A 19,300-nucleotide genomic window follows, 5' to 3' on the forward strand; every position below is an offset into this window, starting at 1 on the left:
TAAGAGGTTATAAAAAGTCGTTGAGCACTTAACTGTGCCAGACACAGTGCAAGTTACTTTATCTCTTTAATCCTCACAGTGGCCCTATTAACTACAGACTCTCATTGTCCCATTTAACAAATCAAAAACCAAGAATTAGGGAAAAGACATAGTTTTCCTGAAGTCACATGGAGAATGACAAAGAATTTAAACCCACACTGGCTGATTCCAATGCCTGAACATTTAAACACTGAGCTATATTAAAAAAAGAATAAAAAATTCTCAAGATGTAGAATATATAAAGAATCCAACAAATACAGAATAGGAAGAAATATCTCAGGAAAGTTATATGGGTGAGTTCTTTCAGGTTTTCACAAAACAGATCATTTCAATGATGTATACATGGTACAGAACACAGAAAAAGATGGAATGTTTCCTAATTCATTTTACAAAGCCAGCATATCTTTGATACCAACATCCACAAAAGGTAAATTTGAGAAGGCCTACATGAAACACCAGCAAAGCAAGTAGTCTATTAAAAGAACAGTATACCACAAACAGGTAGAATTTAATCCAAAAATGTTTCAAAGTTATGAAACATTATTATTACTTATTGCATCAATAAGTCAACAGAAAAAAAACATAAATATCTCCATAGATATCAAAAAAGCATTTGGCAAAATTCTAAATTCATATCTGATTTTAGTCACAAATACCTCATTAGCATTATAAAAATATGCAGCCTAAATTTATTTATCATATTTAACAGTGAACCAGAAATGAGACAAAGATTTCTATTTTCAACAATGCAATGTTTTGGAAGATCTAACCAATGCTATAAGACAAGAAAGAGAAACAGAAGAGATAAAATATTGAAAAAGGCAAAATTTGCATTATATAGATATGAATTGTTCTTAGAAATTCCAAAACGTTCAACTAAAAACTTGTGGAACAAAGGAGAGAATTCAGTAAGACAGCTAATAACAATAAATAGTTAATCTCTTGCCTACATACCAGCAATAACCAATTAGAAAATATAAGAAAGGGAAATAAATTCACAATAGAAGAAATACTTAAGTTCTTGAAATAATGACAAATAATAAATTTGTCAAGTTTGACAAATTGTGAACATATACATTGAACTGCAAAATATCATGCAAAGCCCACATACCAAAAATATCAATTCTCTTTAACTTATAATTTTGTAAAATTCCATAGAAAATCTATAACAATTTTTTTTAACTTCACAATATCACTAAAATTCATCTGGAAGTATCAACAAGTGAGACTAATCAAGATAATCTTGAAAAATAAGAACGAAGGAAGACTATTGCTACCAAATAATAACACACATTATAACAATACTATATATTAAAACAAAGCAATACTGGTACAAGACTAGGCGGATTAATGATATTATAGAAAGCCACAACAAGAAACAAAAAATATAAAAATATCTAGCATGTGGTAAATGTGGAAATGGGACACATAATTATTGCTTACAATAACTAAATTAATGGATTGAAGATGCAAATAAAAATGAAATGATGAAAAAACTAGAAAAATTAAAAGTGACTATGAACTCAGGGTGGGAAAGGTCTTTCTAAGTAAGAACAAAGTATAAGAAAAAATTTTGATAGACTTTTAGAACATAAATTTTTTAAATTAAGAATTTCATGAACAAAAATGGAATGATAAGTGAAAAACGGGGAAAATGACATTGGTAATAGATGATAAAAAAAGAGTTTCTATTCTAATTTTAAGAGTCTTACAAAATAAAAATAAGAGGTGAACACACCAACTGAGAAAAATGGGTAAATAACTTCAAGTTCATTATGGCGAATTGAATCGAGTTGTTCACCGATCCCTGCACCCCCTGAACGCGCTAAATGAGCTTGAAGACATTTTCATTTTGAGCGTAAATACACATGGAAAAGACAAGAAGAGTTGTAACAGATTCAGAGCAGGGAATCCTAAACTGGCAGTAAGGAAAGCAGAAATAAAGGCCACTGTATCCCGGGAACCCACAGAAGTCTTTAGGAATTGGCAGCACCGGGTACCCCAATGTGGCAGGAAAATCTGGGCCTAAATGAGATGAAAAGGCTGAAAGTCTATTTAAGAAGAAGGCAACTCCCCAAATCCTCACCCACTGTGAAGTCTTCCTCAATCCTGAGAGAAGACTAAAAAATATAAATGAAGAAACTGGAGGTCACTAGAACAGAGATATATCTATATCATTATATTTATATCTAATTATATCACTGGAGAATTTAAAAAAACCCATCTAACATTAAAGTTAGAAACACATACACTTGGAAGAAAAAAAAGGTTAGAGACTCTGTAGGGAGAAGAAACTTTAAGAAAACCTATTCATATTATCAGAAATATCAAAGAAGCAATTGCATCTATTAATTAAAATGTTATAAATTATTATTTAGAGTATAATTTTAAAAATCTTGGAAATTAGAGATTACAGAAGTGAAAATAGATCAAAAGATGAGGACAGCAAATCTTTCAAGATGGGAACAAAGAAATGGAAGGTTGACGATCAGAGGGAAAATATGGGGATGTTAGAGAACCAAAGAGATCCAACATTCAAACAATATAAGTTCTAAAACAAGAAAACAGATGGGTGGTCATTATCCAAGGAATTATTCAAGAAAAATTTTCATAACTGAAGGACAAAAGTTTTTAGTTCAAAGGTCCTGGCAAAATGGATGAACATAAGTCCACTTCAAGACCCATACACATGAAATTTAAAACACTAGAAGATAATGAGAAAACCCTACGAGTATCAGAAAGGGAGGGGGTAGGACCACATATAAGGGATAGGGAATCATAAAGGTTTCAGACTTCTCCTCAACAACACTAGAAGTCAGAACACAATTATTTACGCTTTCTAAAATCTGAGGGGAGAAAAGATGACCAACTAGAATTCAATACCCAGCCGAACTATCAATGTCAGTGGGAACGAGACATTTTCCTTTTCAGATGTGAAAGGTTTCCAAAAACGGCCCTCTCATGAACCTTTTCTCACTTTCCCGGAGGATACATTTAACAAAACAGGGGAACAGACTGAAAGAGAAGATAACACAGGGTTTATGATGTTAGCGATCCAGCCAAGGAGAAAGGAGCGAGGAAATCCTTGGGAGGAGAATGAGGGGTGATCCCAAGATAAAGGCATGAACCCCAAAGATGGACCAATCCAGATGGAACAGGCAAGAAGGCTCCAGGAGGAGATTCCTTATTAAATGACAAAGCATGAAGAAACAAACAAACAAAAACGCGTTTGAATGGATTGAGAAGCTTAGAATAAATTGGTGATAAGTTCATTAAACACGATTCAAAGAAAAAAGTGAGGGAAAGAAGCAAACAAAAAAGACAACCGTCAACTTCAGAGAAAACAAAAGTTGGGAATTAGGGCCCAGAATCATGCGTCATTGTTGCACCGTCAAGAGCGTGTGCTCGGTTACGACCGTGTAAATGCTGAATGTTGATCAAACCAAGACTGAACTCGACGTCCATGGGGGGGGGCCGTGGGGAAGCCAAGGGCATTTGGGAGTTAAACTCACACCTTCTGTGGGTAGAAAGTGAAGATTATGCGTAAGCCAAAAAGATCAAGAAGAAAAATAAGAATATTACTTAGAAATATAGATATGAACATCAAGAGAAGTCAGGAAAAGGAGTTCACAGCTGAGGCTCTGGGGCGCAGGCTACAGACGGGAACTCGGGGGGCTGGAGGGCTGGAGCTCCTAAGCAAACCCTGCAGAGCCACTGAACCTGAACGTGACGCACAAGCATGACTTCACCCGAAATAAACGCAGTGGCAGCTCAGGGACGGAAAGCCAATCGAGATACGGGGGAAATGCTCTTATCAAAAGTAATAAAAGAACTAAAAATGAGGAGAATGAAATACCACGTTTTGGCAAACTAGCAGAAGTTAAAAACCTCGGTAATTCCTAGAGAAGCAAGGCCCTTCTTCGGCTGGTTCTGAGACCATCAGTTGCTACAAAGTCTACGGAGGTCAGCCTGGCCATAACGTTGTCACGCCTTTTGACAAGGTCCCTCCCCTTTGAAAGGCTCCGCGGGCAAGTGTGAGGATGAAGGGAGCGAGAGGCTCATGCACACACAAGCCCGCGCCTCCCGTGAGCTGCAGGCCTGGCCAGGGGGGCCCATGAAACCAGTTGCGATAGAGGCATTCGCTAGGACACGATATGACATTTAAAAAACATCACAGAACAGGAAACTATTTCACAGCACTGGAAAACATTCAGGAGCTAGAGTTAGTGGAAAAGTTAGGATGACAACAATGAGCCCAATTAAAAATATACACACACACACACACACACACACACGCTCTCCTCCCTCTCTCTCATGCAACTGACAGGGGCAGACACATTCAATGTTGGCAGAGGTCGTCTTTGCGGGGTGGGACCAAGTTATTTTTTTTAGCATTTTACAAGCTTTTACAATGGAAATGTAGTTCTTTTTCTTTTTATACTTCTTTTATAATGAGAAAAATATTATTTTTGAGAAATACGTTCCATAGATTTCAGTTATTAGCTTAGAGTCTTTATGCGGAAGCCGGACATGGCTCTGGTGTCCTGCGCGCCCCGTTACAGTCACGCATCCACAGCACGCAGGGACTGCCACCACTTGAGGAGACTCACTAGGAGCAGGAGCTGCAGGTGACCCTGAGCCCCAGCTCCAGCAGCCAGAGAGGACTCTGGTATCTACTCACTGCAGAGGGCACAGGGCCCCACCACCTGGGCGCGACCCGAGACAAGGAGGGACAGCTGTCTGGGGTCAAGCCCCCACTGACCTCGCCGAACTTGGCTCCCCCTCTCCCCGTGGGAAACCCTGGGCAATCTTTGAGCAGCTTCTCCGGCCGGCCCCGCTGCCCACTCAGAGAAGCAGCTGCCAGACCAGGCCCTGCCTCTGCCGGCCCTGCTGCAGGTGGGCAGCGCACGCCCATGGGTCCCTCTGAGGCCTTCGCCCAGGCCCAGCCCATCCTGATCGTCTGGTCTCCCGGCACCCTCACCAGCCTGGCCCTTTCTCAGAGGTGTGGGCACTTTGTAGTGTCACAGGAGGCACAGAACTCACCCAGGAGACGAGCGCTCCCCAGTCATCCGAGGTGACCTCCGGCAGCCACACCTGCAGGGCTCCGTGCTGTGGACCACCTTCCGAGGCAAGAGGGGCATGTCAGCAAACCAAACCGCCTGTCTGGGCACGTGTGGGGCCCCAGGGTACAGGGAACACATAGCCACTCCTGGACGGGGAGCTTTGGGTTCAGTGAGGCCCAGCCCCGGGGACTGAACACGTGGGCCCGTGTGTGAAGTGCACAGTTGTGGAACAAAATGTGGGCGCTCCCTACGGTGTAGGCCCGGAGCGGCTCCCGAGGGCGGGGCATCAGGGCGGGGACTTGCAGGGATGAGCAACCCCCGTGAGGGGTGGCTCTGGGGCTGGCGCTCAGCTCCTACTAGCAACTCCCTGCCGTTGTCACTGCTACTACGATTGTCTGTGGCACCAGGCAGAGAACTCGACGGCTTGCCGTCTCCAGCCCATACAGGTGGCCATGAGTGGCCCACACAAGCTCTCTTAGTTTCTGATCTTTATCCAACTTTCCAGGTATAAAGGACCACCCATAAAGCCCCCACCCACACCCCCTGTGCTGGGTGGTCCTGCCGTTCCCTGCCAGCCTGGTATTGGAGGACGAGACCCACGCTGGTCCCACCCCTGATGCTGGGTTCCGGAGCGGAGTCTCAGCCGTGCGCTCCCTGTCCCCATAGGCACAGCACAAGCCTGCCCGGAGCTCAGCTCGGCCAAGGGGAAGAAACGGGCTGGTCTGGAGGATGGGTGACAGCCGGGCCACCGCCTGTGGCTCTGCCCGTGGTCATGGCAGTGGAGTTTGGGGGATCGAGGCCAGCTCAGGCAGGCCAAAAGTGACCCTACCCCGGAGGGCCTGGTGGCCAAGCCAGGAGTGTGCATTTTGAAACATGCTGTTTGGGTGACTGTCAAGGGCAGAGGAGTGGCCTCACCAGAGGCTTTCCCGCAGGGCTTTTATGGAAGGTCACCGAACGGGTGGCTTGGCCAGGGAAGTCTGGTCCATTCCTTCACTCTGACGAGCAAACCACAAACATGCGCTTCAGGACTCTCCAGTCCCCACCCTGCACGGCCCCCGCTGTCACAGAGGAAGCCACGGGCAGCCAGGGGCCGGCGGAGACACCCGGGACTTGGGGCAGAGTGGCCACTGTGCTGTCTGGGCCTCGGCTTCCTTCTCCGTAAAAGGGCCAGCGCTGCGGCCCCTGCGGCACTGGGGCTTCGGGGGGGGGGGGTGGCAAGTGCAGCGGCACCCACTGACCCCGCCAGCTCCCGGGGGCAGAGGGGTGGCTAGGCAGCGCCTGGGGGCCGCGCAGAGGTAGGCTGGCGGCCCAAGGCGGGCGTCTCCTCCCTCACCTCCCTAACACCCGCCTGGCACTCTCTGGCTCATGAACCCCTTTTCCTTTATTCCCCATCGCACCGCAGACAGTGGCTCCATGCGGAGAGGCCTCATCTGAGGCCGGGCGGCCAGGAGGCCCTCCCCTGCGCTTCAGCTGTGGCTCCCCCAAGGCCGATGGGCGCCCCCCAGCTGTGTAAGCGGACGAACATGGAATGTGAGCCATGGCTGCCCAGGGGACAACATACGTGGGCATGTGACCTGCAGAGCTGTGGATGTGGGGGGAGGTGAGGGGACAGTATACAGGGTACAAGTACACACGGGAGAGGGGCCAGGAGCCTAGCAGACTTGCACGGACAGAGCAGGAAGACCCCAGGGGCAGAGAGAGCTGGACAAACGGCCCTTAAAGAGTCTGATCTGGCTGGAGGTCCCCGAGAACCCACAGATGGGCCCCCACACTCCACGGGATGGACCTGCACACAGGGCACAAACTCACTGCAGAGTAAACGCATGAAATTTACTTCCCTTTTACACAGGAGGGGCCTGGAACTTGGAGGTTTCCGGTGATGTCTCCCAAGACACAAACTGCTACTTTTCCTGGCAGAGAAAAGAAACGGAAGTCAAACAGAGAGGACACCAGACAGTAGAAGCTCCCTGTCCAGGGCCAGTGCCCGCTCCCTGAGCACGCAGGGACGGCGGGACAGGGCTCGGCACTGAGGACTGGTCACCGTGGCCATGCCCCCGGATTCCCGGTGCCAGCCCCGGCTCTGCCTGACAGGCGCTCGGGCCGAGCAGCGGGAGGGGCGTGGGTGTGAGCCAGGCTGGCAGGCACAGCGCCGCCTTCCGCAGGCCTCAGTTGCCCCGTCTGCACGATGAGGAACCGATGACCCGCATTAACAGGACAAGAAGCATAACGCAATGTCCTTACGCTGTCCCCTCAGCGTCAGGACCCTCAGTGTCGGGACAAGACCCTGTGCCCGCGAGGGCCTGCACCCGTGTCCCACTGATTTCAGGACCAACTCCAACTCCCCTCTGGCTTCGTGGGGACCCGAGGCCTCAGCCGAAAGCTTGCAGGAGCTAATGAGGGTGACCGAGCTCGCTCAAGTTTCACCAGAGAAGCACAGCAAACCGCGGAATTCCCCTCGCAAAGCTGCCGCCTGCCCAGGGACAGCTGAGTGTTTGTTTTCCATCTTCCCTTCCCTCCTCGGAGGGGGCCCAGCGACCCCCACAAACCAGACTCTACTCTGGCCAGCGGCCATAGGGTTTCAAATTTTGAAATGGGCCTTCTGCAAAAAGCCCGGTCCGGCTGCCCACGTCCCGTCCAAACTCCCTGGGGCAGGGTGGGGTGGTTTATTTAAGGCAGGGAGAAAAGCACCCAGCTGGTGCGCGGACGGAACGCACACTCCGGCTCCGGCAATTGCAGAGTAAGGTTACACGTCTGCTAACGGGCCGCAGGCGGGGGCGAAGCGGAGCTGGCTGGGTCAGGGGGCGGGCTCGGGAGCGAGGGTGCTGGGGGGCAGAACCTGTGCCCCAGCATGGCCTGGCAGTCCTGTTCTGTGCCCTCATTCACTGTCAGCCAGCATGCCTGTCGCTCCGGAAGTCACTCGGCACGGGTCCCGGACCAGACCGTGGGTAGCCTGAGGCCCCCGGCACTGGGCACCTGCCGTCGGGGGGCTCAGAGTCTGTTGGGGAAGGCAGGTGCCCACACAGGGCATGGCCGAGCTACAGGAGAGGCTTCTGAAGGAGGGGAAGTTCACCACCACGCAGTGGTTCTGAGGGCGGACCAGTCCTCCAGCTGCCTGAGCTGCTGCAGAGGCCCAGAGCCGCAGGCGCGTGCGGACGTGGGGAGGGGGCCGCTGCGCAGCACACGAGGCCAGGCTCTGCATGTGGCCAGGCAGGGCTAGAGGCCGGGCCACGAAGACCCTTGAGCAAGAAACCCAGGGGCTCGGAGACCTCAATGTGGACCTTTCAGAACTCATTAGAGGGCGCTAAGGAACACAGGGACTGCCCTCACGCTTTCTTGAAGGGTCACCCCAGGTACTGTGTGGAGCACAGACTGGAGGGGCGTCAGGGAGGCCAACTAGGAGGCCGAGGCCAGCCCAGCATGAGACTCAGGGGCCCATGGCGGGGGGCGGGGGGGTTCCGAAGGGGTGGGCCTGAGGTCGCAGGCAGAGTGAGGGTGGCCCCGATCGCAGGGGCACTGTGGACACTACGCAATGGGGCGACAGGAGGGTCCCTTGGGCAGCCGACAAGAGACCCGGGGTGCACGTGGCGGGCGGAGAGAGGAGGAACAGCCAACACGTACCCGTCCTGCCCCGAGCTGCTGAGCTGGTGGCACATCAAAGAGCCACACTTGCAAGTGGACAAGGCAGACCAGACCGGACGCTCACAGGGCCCAGCAGCTGCACAGACCCCCACTGCGGCCCCTGTCACGCCTCCAAGGGTGTCCCCATGAACCTGACCCCAGGAGCAAAGCCACTGACCAGCTGTGACCACGGCTACAGCCTTGTCCTGCGTCAGTGTCACCCCGAACACAGGTGAGCACCAGAGGGAGCTCCTGGCGCCGGTCCAGACCCGCCCAGCCGTGGGGTGACAAAGCCCTGGCACTTGGGCTTCACATCATCACTACGAGGGCGCTTATGAAATTCTGCTGGAAGCATCTGTTTACGACCCGTCTCCCACCCACCACCCGGAGCCCCTCGGGGGCAGTGACGGGCCGTCTTGTTTGTGGCTATTTATCACCCAGCCCCTGGCCCTACAGAAGGGGCTCCACTGTTTCTTGAATAAGTGGAAGGATGAACAAGTGGAAGGATGAACACTCAAATGGGCAAACATCCCTGGATGCTGCGACCTTCTGGTGGGCTGCACTGCCACAGATGGGGAGACCTGTCCTCAAGAAGCTCCGAGTCCTCTGGGAGCTCCTGTCATTAACAGGTTGTAACTGACAACGTAATGTGGGCTGTGTCAGGATGTGGAGGAGGCGTGACGGAGCAAACGCAGATACAGGGACGCAGGGGGCAAAGGAGAGGGACGGGACGGTGACGGGCAGGTGGCATCTGTGCTGGCTCCACACAGAACTGAGCAGCCAATGGGAAGAACCAGACTAAAATTCCCCAGAAGGCTTTGCACGCTGCGTTCACCCAGGAACTCTGGGGACGAGAGAACTAACTCCTGTCCCCTGTCCCTGCACACGCATCGTTCATGTCTCAGATCCCAGCCCAAAGCCACCGATGGGGGCCGGCTGCCCACCAGCACCCAGAAGGCCCACCTGCTACCATGGTCTGACCACTCACAGGAGGGGCTGGAGCGTGCCCGGATGGGAGGCAGCCAACCTAGAAGACCCACAACTGGGGTCCTGGACGCCCAGAATTTTAAAAATGGGGTGCTACCTGTTTCAGTCTGAAGCAGGAAGGCCACGCACAGGTCTGCGCTGACGCGGGGTCCTCGTGAAGGAGAGGGCTGTGTTCCAAGACGGCCACGTACCATCTCCAAGTCCAGAGCAAGGATGCGAGGCCAGGAGAGCAGGGTCAGGAGCCAGCCAAGACAAGAGAGGAGGAGAGGCAGTCAGTGTCAGGCACGGAGTGGGTGCTGAGGGTGCGAAGGGAGGCGGGCCTTGGGCAAACGCCCCCTAAGGGAGTTGCGAACTCACCTTTCTTGTCTGACCCCGACAGAAAGGCCTGTTGCTGTCGCCAAGGTGTGCGCTCTGCGGTGGCCTGTCCCACTCACAGTGGCATTCCTGTGGAACTTAGTTGAACTCACCATTCCTCTGGGACGGGGCATTTGGGTATCACATTCATCTGGGGCTTTTAAATAAATATAACTGAAGCATCAGTTATAGCTGCCTCGGCTAAGTTTTGAGGCATCTGTCCCCTCCCAGGTACCACACGACGTACAGGACATAGACCCTGTAAGGTCCTTAGGATGAGCTTTTGATAGACACGTTTAATCCTCACACCCAGCAGGTGGGCCTCCCTGTCCCCACGTAATGGTGAGGCCGATGCTGGGTCCGGGGGTGCTTTGTGTCTAACCCGGAGTCCCACGACCAGGACAGGAGGCAAAGAGCGGGCCCGCTTGCTGGAGGCATGAAAACAGGGCCGGGCTATTTTTGCTCCCCGGTCCTGGCAGAGGCAGAGCAGATTTCGGGAAGACCCAGGGCTCCCATCCACCACGCCAAGGTCCAGGGCTGTCGGAACTGCCAGTGTTCTGTCTCTGTCGGGCTCCGGCCGCGGACAGCTGGACCCCAGGGAGAGTCTGGACTTGTGTGGGAGGGCACCAGGGGCCGTCTGACACACAGCACCCTCACTCCTGGTCCCTTCTGAGAAGGGCCACCCAGTTCCACAAAAGCACGTGTATTTTTAGTTGTTCCCTCATTCATTCAGGGCCTCCTAGGCACGGGGCCGAGCAGGCACTGGGCACAGAGAAAAATCTGACCCGGTTCCAGGCCCTCGGAGCACGCGGGGTCAGTGAGGACACCTCAGCAAATGCCCACGGTCGGTGGAGGGGACCCAGGGCAGGGTCACTCACGTGCCACCTCGCGGGCAGGTCACAGGCTCATCCACTCCCTTACTGACTCGATCGCTCCTTCACTGATTAATGTGCATGTCCCCTCATTCATTCAGGGAGCAGCTAATCGATTCTTGGGTTACACACTCACGGATTCACTGCCTCGCTCACCGACCCAATCGTTATCCTCTCTCCCTGATGTGGTCCCCCTGCCACCCGTCTGCAGACCCATTCCCCACCGATCCGTGTCACTCGCTGACTTACTCATTAGTCAAGTTACTCAGCTTTCTCCTCTCTCATTGATTTACCCATTTACTCACTTACTCCTTTTTGACTTATTGATCAGTTAACTCACTCGGTCGTTCGATGGCGCGCTCACTCTTTGCTCCCTGCGCCCTGGCTCATTTGTTCCCTGCTCACTAACCATCCCCACCCACCCGTGAGCTCACGCGCCCACGCAGAGGCTCGCGTACCTGCTCCCTCGTCCACTGCTGCTTCCACTCACTCGCTTGCGCCTTCTCGTTCTGGGATTCTCACCCGCAGACCAAGTCGCCCGCCCCGGACTCGCCCCACATGTGGGCACGCACGGACGCGCGCGGCTCCCACTGCACGGAGCTCGTCACTGGCTCAGGCGGCGTCTCTTCCAGAAAGCACCTGGCACTGAAGGGGCCGAGGGCCCGCCGCCCGTGCTTCTGCAGAGCCCACGCGCTTGCCCTCTGGTGTGGAATCGGCACGTTGATAAGCAGGCCTCCGTCTGGGCCCAAAGAGCTCCTTGACAGCTGGAGCCGGGCGGGTCTCAGGTCTGAACGCCACGTCCCACGCGGAGCCTGGCATGGATTCCCACCCAAGCGTGTGGAACTGAAATCTCTCCCTGACTCTCAGGTACTGTTGCTCTCTCCCAGATAACGAAGTGCCAGGAGAATTGAAAATAGGGGGTACAGGGGGCCTCTCCACTTCGTCTCCACACAAATCAGGTCACTGGGGCTTATGCCAGAGGTAGGGGGAAAAGAATCCTTGTAAAAAGCATGCAAAAATATCCAGGTTATTTCAGAATAACTTGCAGAGAAGTGCTACACACTGTTTGAGAACAAAGATACAAAAAGACAAATGTTGCTCATTAAAAAAGTCAGTGGCGCAGAACTGTAACAATCATAATCCTTGTTTCAAAACACACTCTCAACCCTGGTTCATGATTTTGCCTCATATAATTTAGTTTCTCACAGACTGATTTTCTAAATAATAACAGCGACAATAACACCAGCAACAGCATCACAACCACAACACCAGAACCAAAACACTGAGGGTTTTCACAGCGATCCTTGGCCTCGTCACACTCAGCGGTAACTGACTAAGTGTTTTTAGTTAGACGGCTCTCAGGGAAGCGAAACTGGGCGGATCGCAAGTCTTGTTTTGTAAAATGTTAGCATTGGAATACTCTTGGTCATTTTAATTTTCTTTATATGGGAATGTCTCCTTGTTTATTACGTTGGTCAGTTACTTGTCTTCTGAAGTTAAGTCAACAGCAAAGCATCTCCACCCAAAAGAGCAGAAACAATCTGAGCGTTATTTGAATCTCTCTGCACGCTCCTTCCACAGAGTGGTAAACAGGTAGCCCAGCTTAAACCCTTGTTTTATAAATAATACATCACTGACCAGGAGTGGACATCGTAATTTCACTCGTATATTTACTTTCTGTTTGTCTAATAAAGGAAAGGAAATCACAACCAACCCAAGAACAAGATCTTTGACCAAGACTAGAAGGTGTCTATAATCTTCTTTGTCTAAGAGAAAGTGGTCAAAGCCTATTTTTCTAATGGGCCTTGGTTTTACCAAATTAATTACCATGACCTCGTCAACACAAATTCTTATCATGGTCTGCTCCGATTTGATTTCATGATCGCACAAGGCCACTTGTTCTCTGTAAATAACAGTCACAATCCGTCAACAAAATGACCACACCAAGAATAAACACTTAATTTATTACTTACCTTGATCTCTGCTCTCCTTGGCCACAGAAGTTTAACAGTCAAAACCTTCATCGTTAAATAACAGCTGAAATAACCGAGGTGCAGCCATTCTGGGAGACAGAACAGATTTAAAAAAGAATAAAATACACTCCTCACTGGTTTGTATTTTGCACCGAATCACTTAGTCAGCCGCGGGTTTAATTTCTATGACTGTTCCGCCGCATCCCACACCACGAGGTCACAACTTGAACTTTTGTTTCTCCACGGACGAAGGTGCTTCAGAACTGAATTAAGAAGGTCCCCGTTATCCTCAGAACTGACCTGTGTTGTAACCTCTTCTCTTTACTTACGAGTACAGTTTTATCAGTCCGTTCATTCACTCACTAATAACACAAAGGTAATAGCCTTGAACCCTCTCAACTAAACTCAAACCTCCCCGAGATCATCCCCGAAAAGTCATCTGCTAGTTCTCGTTTCACAAAGTGGACCTCAGGGGTTCAAACGATGATTGATCACAGTTTCCTTCAGATGCATTCCGTTTACATCACTGGTCCAGGAGGGGCCCTTCTGTCTTTAACTCGGACAACTTTCAGACGTTGCCCTGAACAACCACCAGCCACTGTCCCACCCGAGTACGGACTCCCTCAGCGAGTAAAGTCTTTATCAAAGGGTGGACGTTCAAATACAAAACCCCGCAGACAGACGACAGGGTGGTGGCGAACAGAGGGACGCGCGGGAGAGGCAGGAGAGGGCCACGGGGCTCAATACATGGTGACAAAGAGATTGAACTTGGGCGGTAAGTACACAGCACAGGACGCGGATGACGTGTTACGGGACAGTGCGCCTGGCCCCTATGTAATCTGACTGACCAACGTAACCCATTAAAAATCAGTGAGACAGAAACACGAGTGAGAAATTCAGGTTTGGAAGCGAATGAGAAAAGCTAACTTTTTTCTTGTGCTTCTCTTGCGCTTGCGCTAGATCGGACGAACCGCAGACTTTAATTCATAGCTCATTCTCCTCAGGGATCTACACATGGCACTTAAAAGTTTAGTCCCATTCATTCTTTTTAAATGATGTAACAGAAGCCCACGGACTAGCCACTCAGAGCAGGAACTTGATTACTTACGTAGTGTGACATGCCCCTCCCCGAGGGACAAGCAGAGACCCTCCCAGCGGGAGGACGATTTAATCGGCCGCGGGCATGTCCTGCCCCGTGGAATGAGAGAACAATGACAAATGCAAATGCCGGGACTGGGTCCTCAGTTAGTGAACATCAGGTAACCGAGGAAGGAACTAATCATTGTTATCTCTGGCTCATGAATGGACCCCCATTTTATTAATATATTCAGTCATCCATTTGAATAATATAATAAACACCCTTCAGTGAGCAACCCAACCTAAGAACCATGGGGGCTGAGGACCTGATTCTGGGTCCCTTGCCCACGGAACAGAGAGGCGAGAACCTCTTTTCCAAGAGAGCGCTGCTGGGCCGAATCACCTTCATCATGAAGTCTCCCTCGTGACGCGGTCTCATCGCGGGCCCTTCTGTGGGCTTCGCGGACTACGTCCACAGCCTTTAATCCCGCCCTGGACACCGTGACCAGGCTGCCCGCACAAAGACAAGAACTTGAACTATTATTCACATTGACCCTTAAAGGTCTCGGTCATTAGAGAATAATTATGGGTTCAAGTGTGTCCATTCTGTGGAATAGAAAACAGATGGGAAAAAAAAAATTGAAAATCATTCTTTTATAACTTCAAAATTCTTTAATAAAATATGTGAGCCTCTCTCTTCCCAAAAGAGGAAAGAGGTGTGAAATTTCCTCAATGGACTCATGCTTCTCCCTTGATGTACATGTTGTTTAGGTTTTGATTAATTAATAGAATTATCTATTTCTGTTTCTCTTAATAAAATTAGAGATGATAACAAGATTGAGACATTAGCTCCATTGTTCTATAAGTTCCCTAATTATTTAGGTATTTATTAACTTATGGTAAAACTTACTCATTTTTCTCTATAAAACTCAACTTCAAACTTGCAGCTGACTCAGGGAAATCACTGACTACCACCTACTATTGTCTATACCATCCTTAGAGACATAATACACTTGGTCCGTTTATTATCCATTCCAATGTATATTAATATTCATTTTCCTGACTACATATTTTAGTAAAGAACATGCTTCACCTGCTTCATCTTTATTCATTGTATGGCACCTTTGCTAATTTATTCTGCCATTTATTTGTTTATAAACATTTTTTAAAATTCATAAACACAAAAACCAAGATCATTGTATAATCCTGGAATCTATCCACAGTAGCGTGTAAAATACAAAGAACAGCCTGGCTCGTTTAGTCCTGGCCTTCCTACTTCCACACCCACACCGTCCGTCATCCATGGCTCCTTCACCACCCGTCACCGTCAGTGGTCCATGCGCGGTCACCTTTCTGTCCATTCTCATGTACACGTTTTTATCAATTCATTAATGAAAAAATACACATAAATCACACACAAAAATAAGATCCTTCGATATCCCTAGCATTCATCCACAGTATTATTTACAATGAGACTAAATCCTTTTCATTAACTAAACGCAGCGTTTGCATCTTTTGTATTTACTGGCATATAGTTGGTATACGATACTGTGTTAGTGTTTGTTTCGTTATGGATGAGGGTGATCAATGCACTGCTTCATGCCAACCTGGTTTTCAACACTGGCCTGGCTCGCATTCCTTGAATCCCTCAAAGCAAGACAACGCTAGGACTATGACTCACACCGGTCTCCATGCTCCTCACACATGCATGCGAACGTAAGATCGTGGCCAGAGAAGAACCTTTACACAAGCTTGAGGGCGCCCACTGTAAGGAATGAAGAACAAAGCGGATGATAAAAACGACTGAGACACTCTATCCGTTGATCTACAGATTGTACCATGCACTTCTATAGTTATATGGGTATGTATTATGTTAATAGTTTTTAAAATAAATCAAATGTCAAACCTGAAACTGACGCACAGCAGTATTACTTATACCATCCCATTATCACTCTTTCCTCAAAAATAAAACACCCTTCCCAGAAGACACGTAGTTCACTTATTTACTGTCCATTCCAAAGCACAGTAACAATATCAGCCTTGTACACATGTCTGACACCAGTGCGAACAGTCGTGCTAGCGGGGCCGTGAACTAGGTTTCTCTCACGCTGGACCTCCCAGACATGTATTCCTTGTATGTGACTCAAATGCCATCAGTGGCCATCCCTGACCCAATATTGTCCCCTTTTTCTCATTTACTTCTAGGGGCTTATTGATTAATTTACTACTAATCATCTTTAAATGTCATAAATCACAAGAACCCAGAAAACTTTCTATGTCCCTCATCTATAGACGGAATTGTTTTCACAATACACCTCTCATTAACTGTGCTCAGTGTTTCTTAGGTACATTAATAAATGTGCTAACTACAGCTGCTATTTATCACTGAGTTAGAAAGGCATTCTTAAATAGGTGTTTCACTTTTTAATGACTAATCTTACAAAACAGAACACCGAAACCCAAGAAAACAGCCTGACCTATTGCTCGCGCGCATCTCTGCCTTCCTGTTACGCACAGGCAACCGCGGAGCTCGGGACTGGGGGTCAGTGAACTGCAGAGCAGATGGCAGAGACAATTGGCGCTGTCACTGACCCTTGTTTTCCACATCTTGTTAGCTCAGGGTTTAGGTATTTATCACTTTCTCTGTCGTATTTATCATCCGAGACTTGGATGCGCCGCCGGTCGCCACCACTCATCCAGGGGTGACCCCCATTGTCCTCGTTCGTGTCTACACATCTTTAAATGATGAAGAATCACAAAAGAAACACCAAGGGGTCACAAAAACATAAAACAAGACTCTTGAATATTTCTAACCTGTGTCTATAAAATTACTTTCCACAAACAATACCTATCCATTATTAATGACTTCAAAATTTCCTACCAAGGTTAATTAACATAACACCTTGTGTCAGCACCGTTATCCTTTTTAGCGTGTTTGGCAGTCATGGATCGTAGTTCAAACTTATTCTTTTTATTTAATTTTTTTTTATCCTCACCCGAGGACACTGTCATTTGCTTTGTTAGAGAAAGAAGAAGGGAAAGAAACACCCATGCAAGAGAAGCATGGACTGGTTGCCAAGCACGCACCCAGATCAGGGACCAGGGACAGGACTGGGGGCTGCACACGTCCCTGCCCGGACCAGGGATCAATAATGAACCCACAGCCCAGGCATGCGCCCTGATGGGGATCGGAACCGGAAGCCTTTGATTACCGGATGCTGCAGCCACCCACTGAGCAACACCTGCCAGGGCCACATTTCACACTTCTTAACAATGCGCTGAAAACCTTTTTTAAAGACTACAGAACCAAGAAAAGGACTTTGGTACTTATTCTGCTATCTGTGCTTTCCATGCAGAGGGAGCCAGAGAGCTCGGGCCCATGGGAGACGCTGAAATCAGCCACGTGGTCCATTCTGAGGGGCACAGAGCGCAGCGGATGATGACGACGGACTGAGACACGCTCTGCGTGGACAGGCACGCCCCGATCGCCTGCGTCGGGCCTCGAGAGTTGCAGACACGTCCCGGTCACCACCCGGGCCTCCTACGCCTGCACCGGCCACCGCCGGCCCAGCGGACCCCTCCGTCTTCATTTCTATGTTGTTTTCTGATTAACTCATTAACTCACTGATGGTAATTTTAAAACCTTACTATTTAAAAAACCCAACAGGCCCTTGATATTTTTAGTATAACTAGAATCACTCTAACAAAATATCCCCACCATTAATTATTTCAGTTTTTCTATAGGTATTGATCAAAATAACAATGCATATTTATGCTGTAATCGTTGCTAGGAAACAGTTCGTCTTCTTTGAGTCCATTTCACACCTTTTATTACCAGAATGAACATCCTTCTGTGACTCACACAATGTCATCCTCAGCCATATAGGTAGCAGTCGTGTACCATTTACTTCTAATTATGCTTCAGGGTTTTCATAATACATCAGGAGTCTTTCTTGTAGAATCACATATTTTTATAATTGGACAATACTTCACTACACTCATCTTTACATATTCATTTATAGAGTCTCACACCTATTCAATTATAATAATGGAGTGGAAATGCATCAACACTGACACCAAAAAAAGCAGATCCTCAAAGAGTTCTGACGTGCGTACAGGATCTTTTCATACAATGGAAATGGACTAGGTGTCCTTTGTGCTGGATCTCAGAGCGCCAGACATAAAGTCATCGTAATGACGCAGATGCTACCAGGAGTCATCAGCGATCCTTTCATCCCTCGTTTTCTTTCCTTTTTAATAGTTTGTTGATTAAGATCATTAATTCACTACTAATAATATCTAAACATTATGGTTCACCAAACCCAAGAAGAGTTATTACATCCCTTATCTGTACATATATTATTTTCACATAGGTGTATCACTCTGATTAATTATCCTGCTTTTCATACATGGATTAATCAATATAACGGTTCATATATCCCATATTTATCACTGGGATACATTCCTTATTTAATTATATTTTATAATTTTTAATAACGCTGCGAATTACCTTAAAAAACCACTTAACCAAGAAAATAAAACTTCGGCTATTACTCACAATAATCTCCATCCTCCTGGTACATAGAAGCTTCGGGACGCTCGTGACCATCGGTGATGCTGAAGCGGCTGGCGCGCGTCTGCCTGCAGGGCACAGAGCAGAGCACCTGGCAAGCACAGTGAAGGTCTAATTGACGCTGACCCTTGCTGACCGCATTCACAGACTCAGGACTTAGATACTTCTTCTATCTTAATGTATACGCAGTCATCCTAACGTGATGAAAACCTCGATCTTCAGACTGACCCAGGACAATACAATAGATTCATTCTAATCAGGGTCAGTACGATTCTTAACCAAAGAGGAAACACCTTCCCACATTTATTTCTCCATAAATATGTCTTTTCAATTTTATTAATAATAACCTTTGCCTTACCACATACATTCATGGTTATGCATTGCCTCACCCTATATTTTAAATTTTTAAGTATTTGTTTAATAGTTCTGTCAGTTCCATTAATAATAACATGTCTATGAAATCAGTACAAAAACATGAGCTTTGTATTGATTTGTTTTTATCCTGACATCTGTCTATAGAAATAATTTGTCAATAAAATCAACAGAACTTCTTGCCTATAATTGGACAATATTCCACTCTCTTCATATTGATTTCTTTGTATATTTGTTTATTGATCATTTCATTGACCCAATTATAAAAGAAAAAAATGCATGAACATAAAAACCAAAAACAAGACCCATCTATAAATCTTCCCTCACATGTGCCTATGGGGTCACTCTAACAGGAATAAGGGACCAGATGTC

General features: G+C 48.1%; 2 pseudogenes; both read right to left on the reverse strand.

Moving 5' to 3' along the window:
- Positions 1–16,091: 16,091 nt before the first annotated feature.
- LOC149990228 (small nucleolar RNA SNORD113/SNORD114 family) lies at positions 16,092–16,157 on the reverse strand (annotated as a pseudogene).
- Positions 16,158–18,142: 1,985 nt separating this feature from the next.
- Positions 18,143–18,213, reverse strand: LOC149990229 (small nucleolar RNA SNORD113/SNORD114 family; annotated as a pseudogene).
- Between the last annotated feature and the right edge of the window lie 1,087 nt (positions 18,214–19,300).

This window comes from Furipterus horrens, unplaced genomic scaffold (genome assembly GCF_987537825.1).
Source record: "Furipterus horrens unplaced genomic scaffold, mFurHor1.1.pri manual_scaffold_21, whole genome shotgun sequence".
Classification (NCBI taxonomy): domain Eukaryota; kingdom Metazoa; phylum Chordata; class Mammalia; order Chiroptera; family Furipteridae; genus Furipterus; species Furipterus horrens.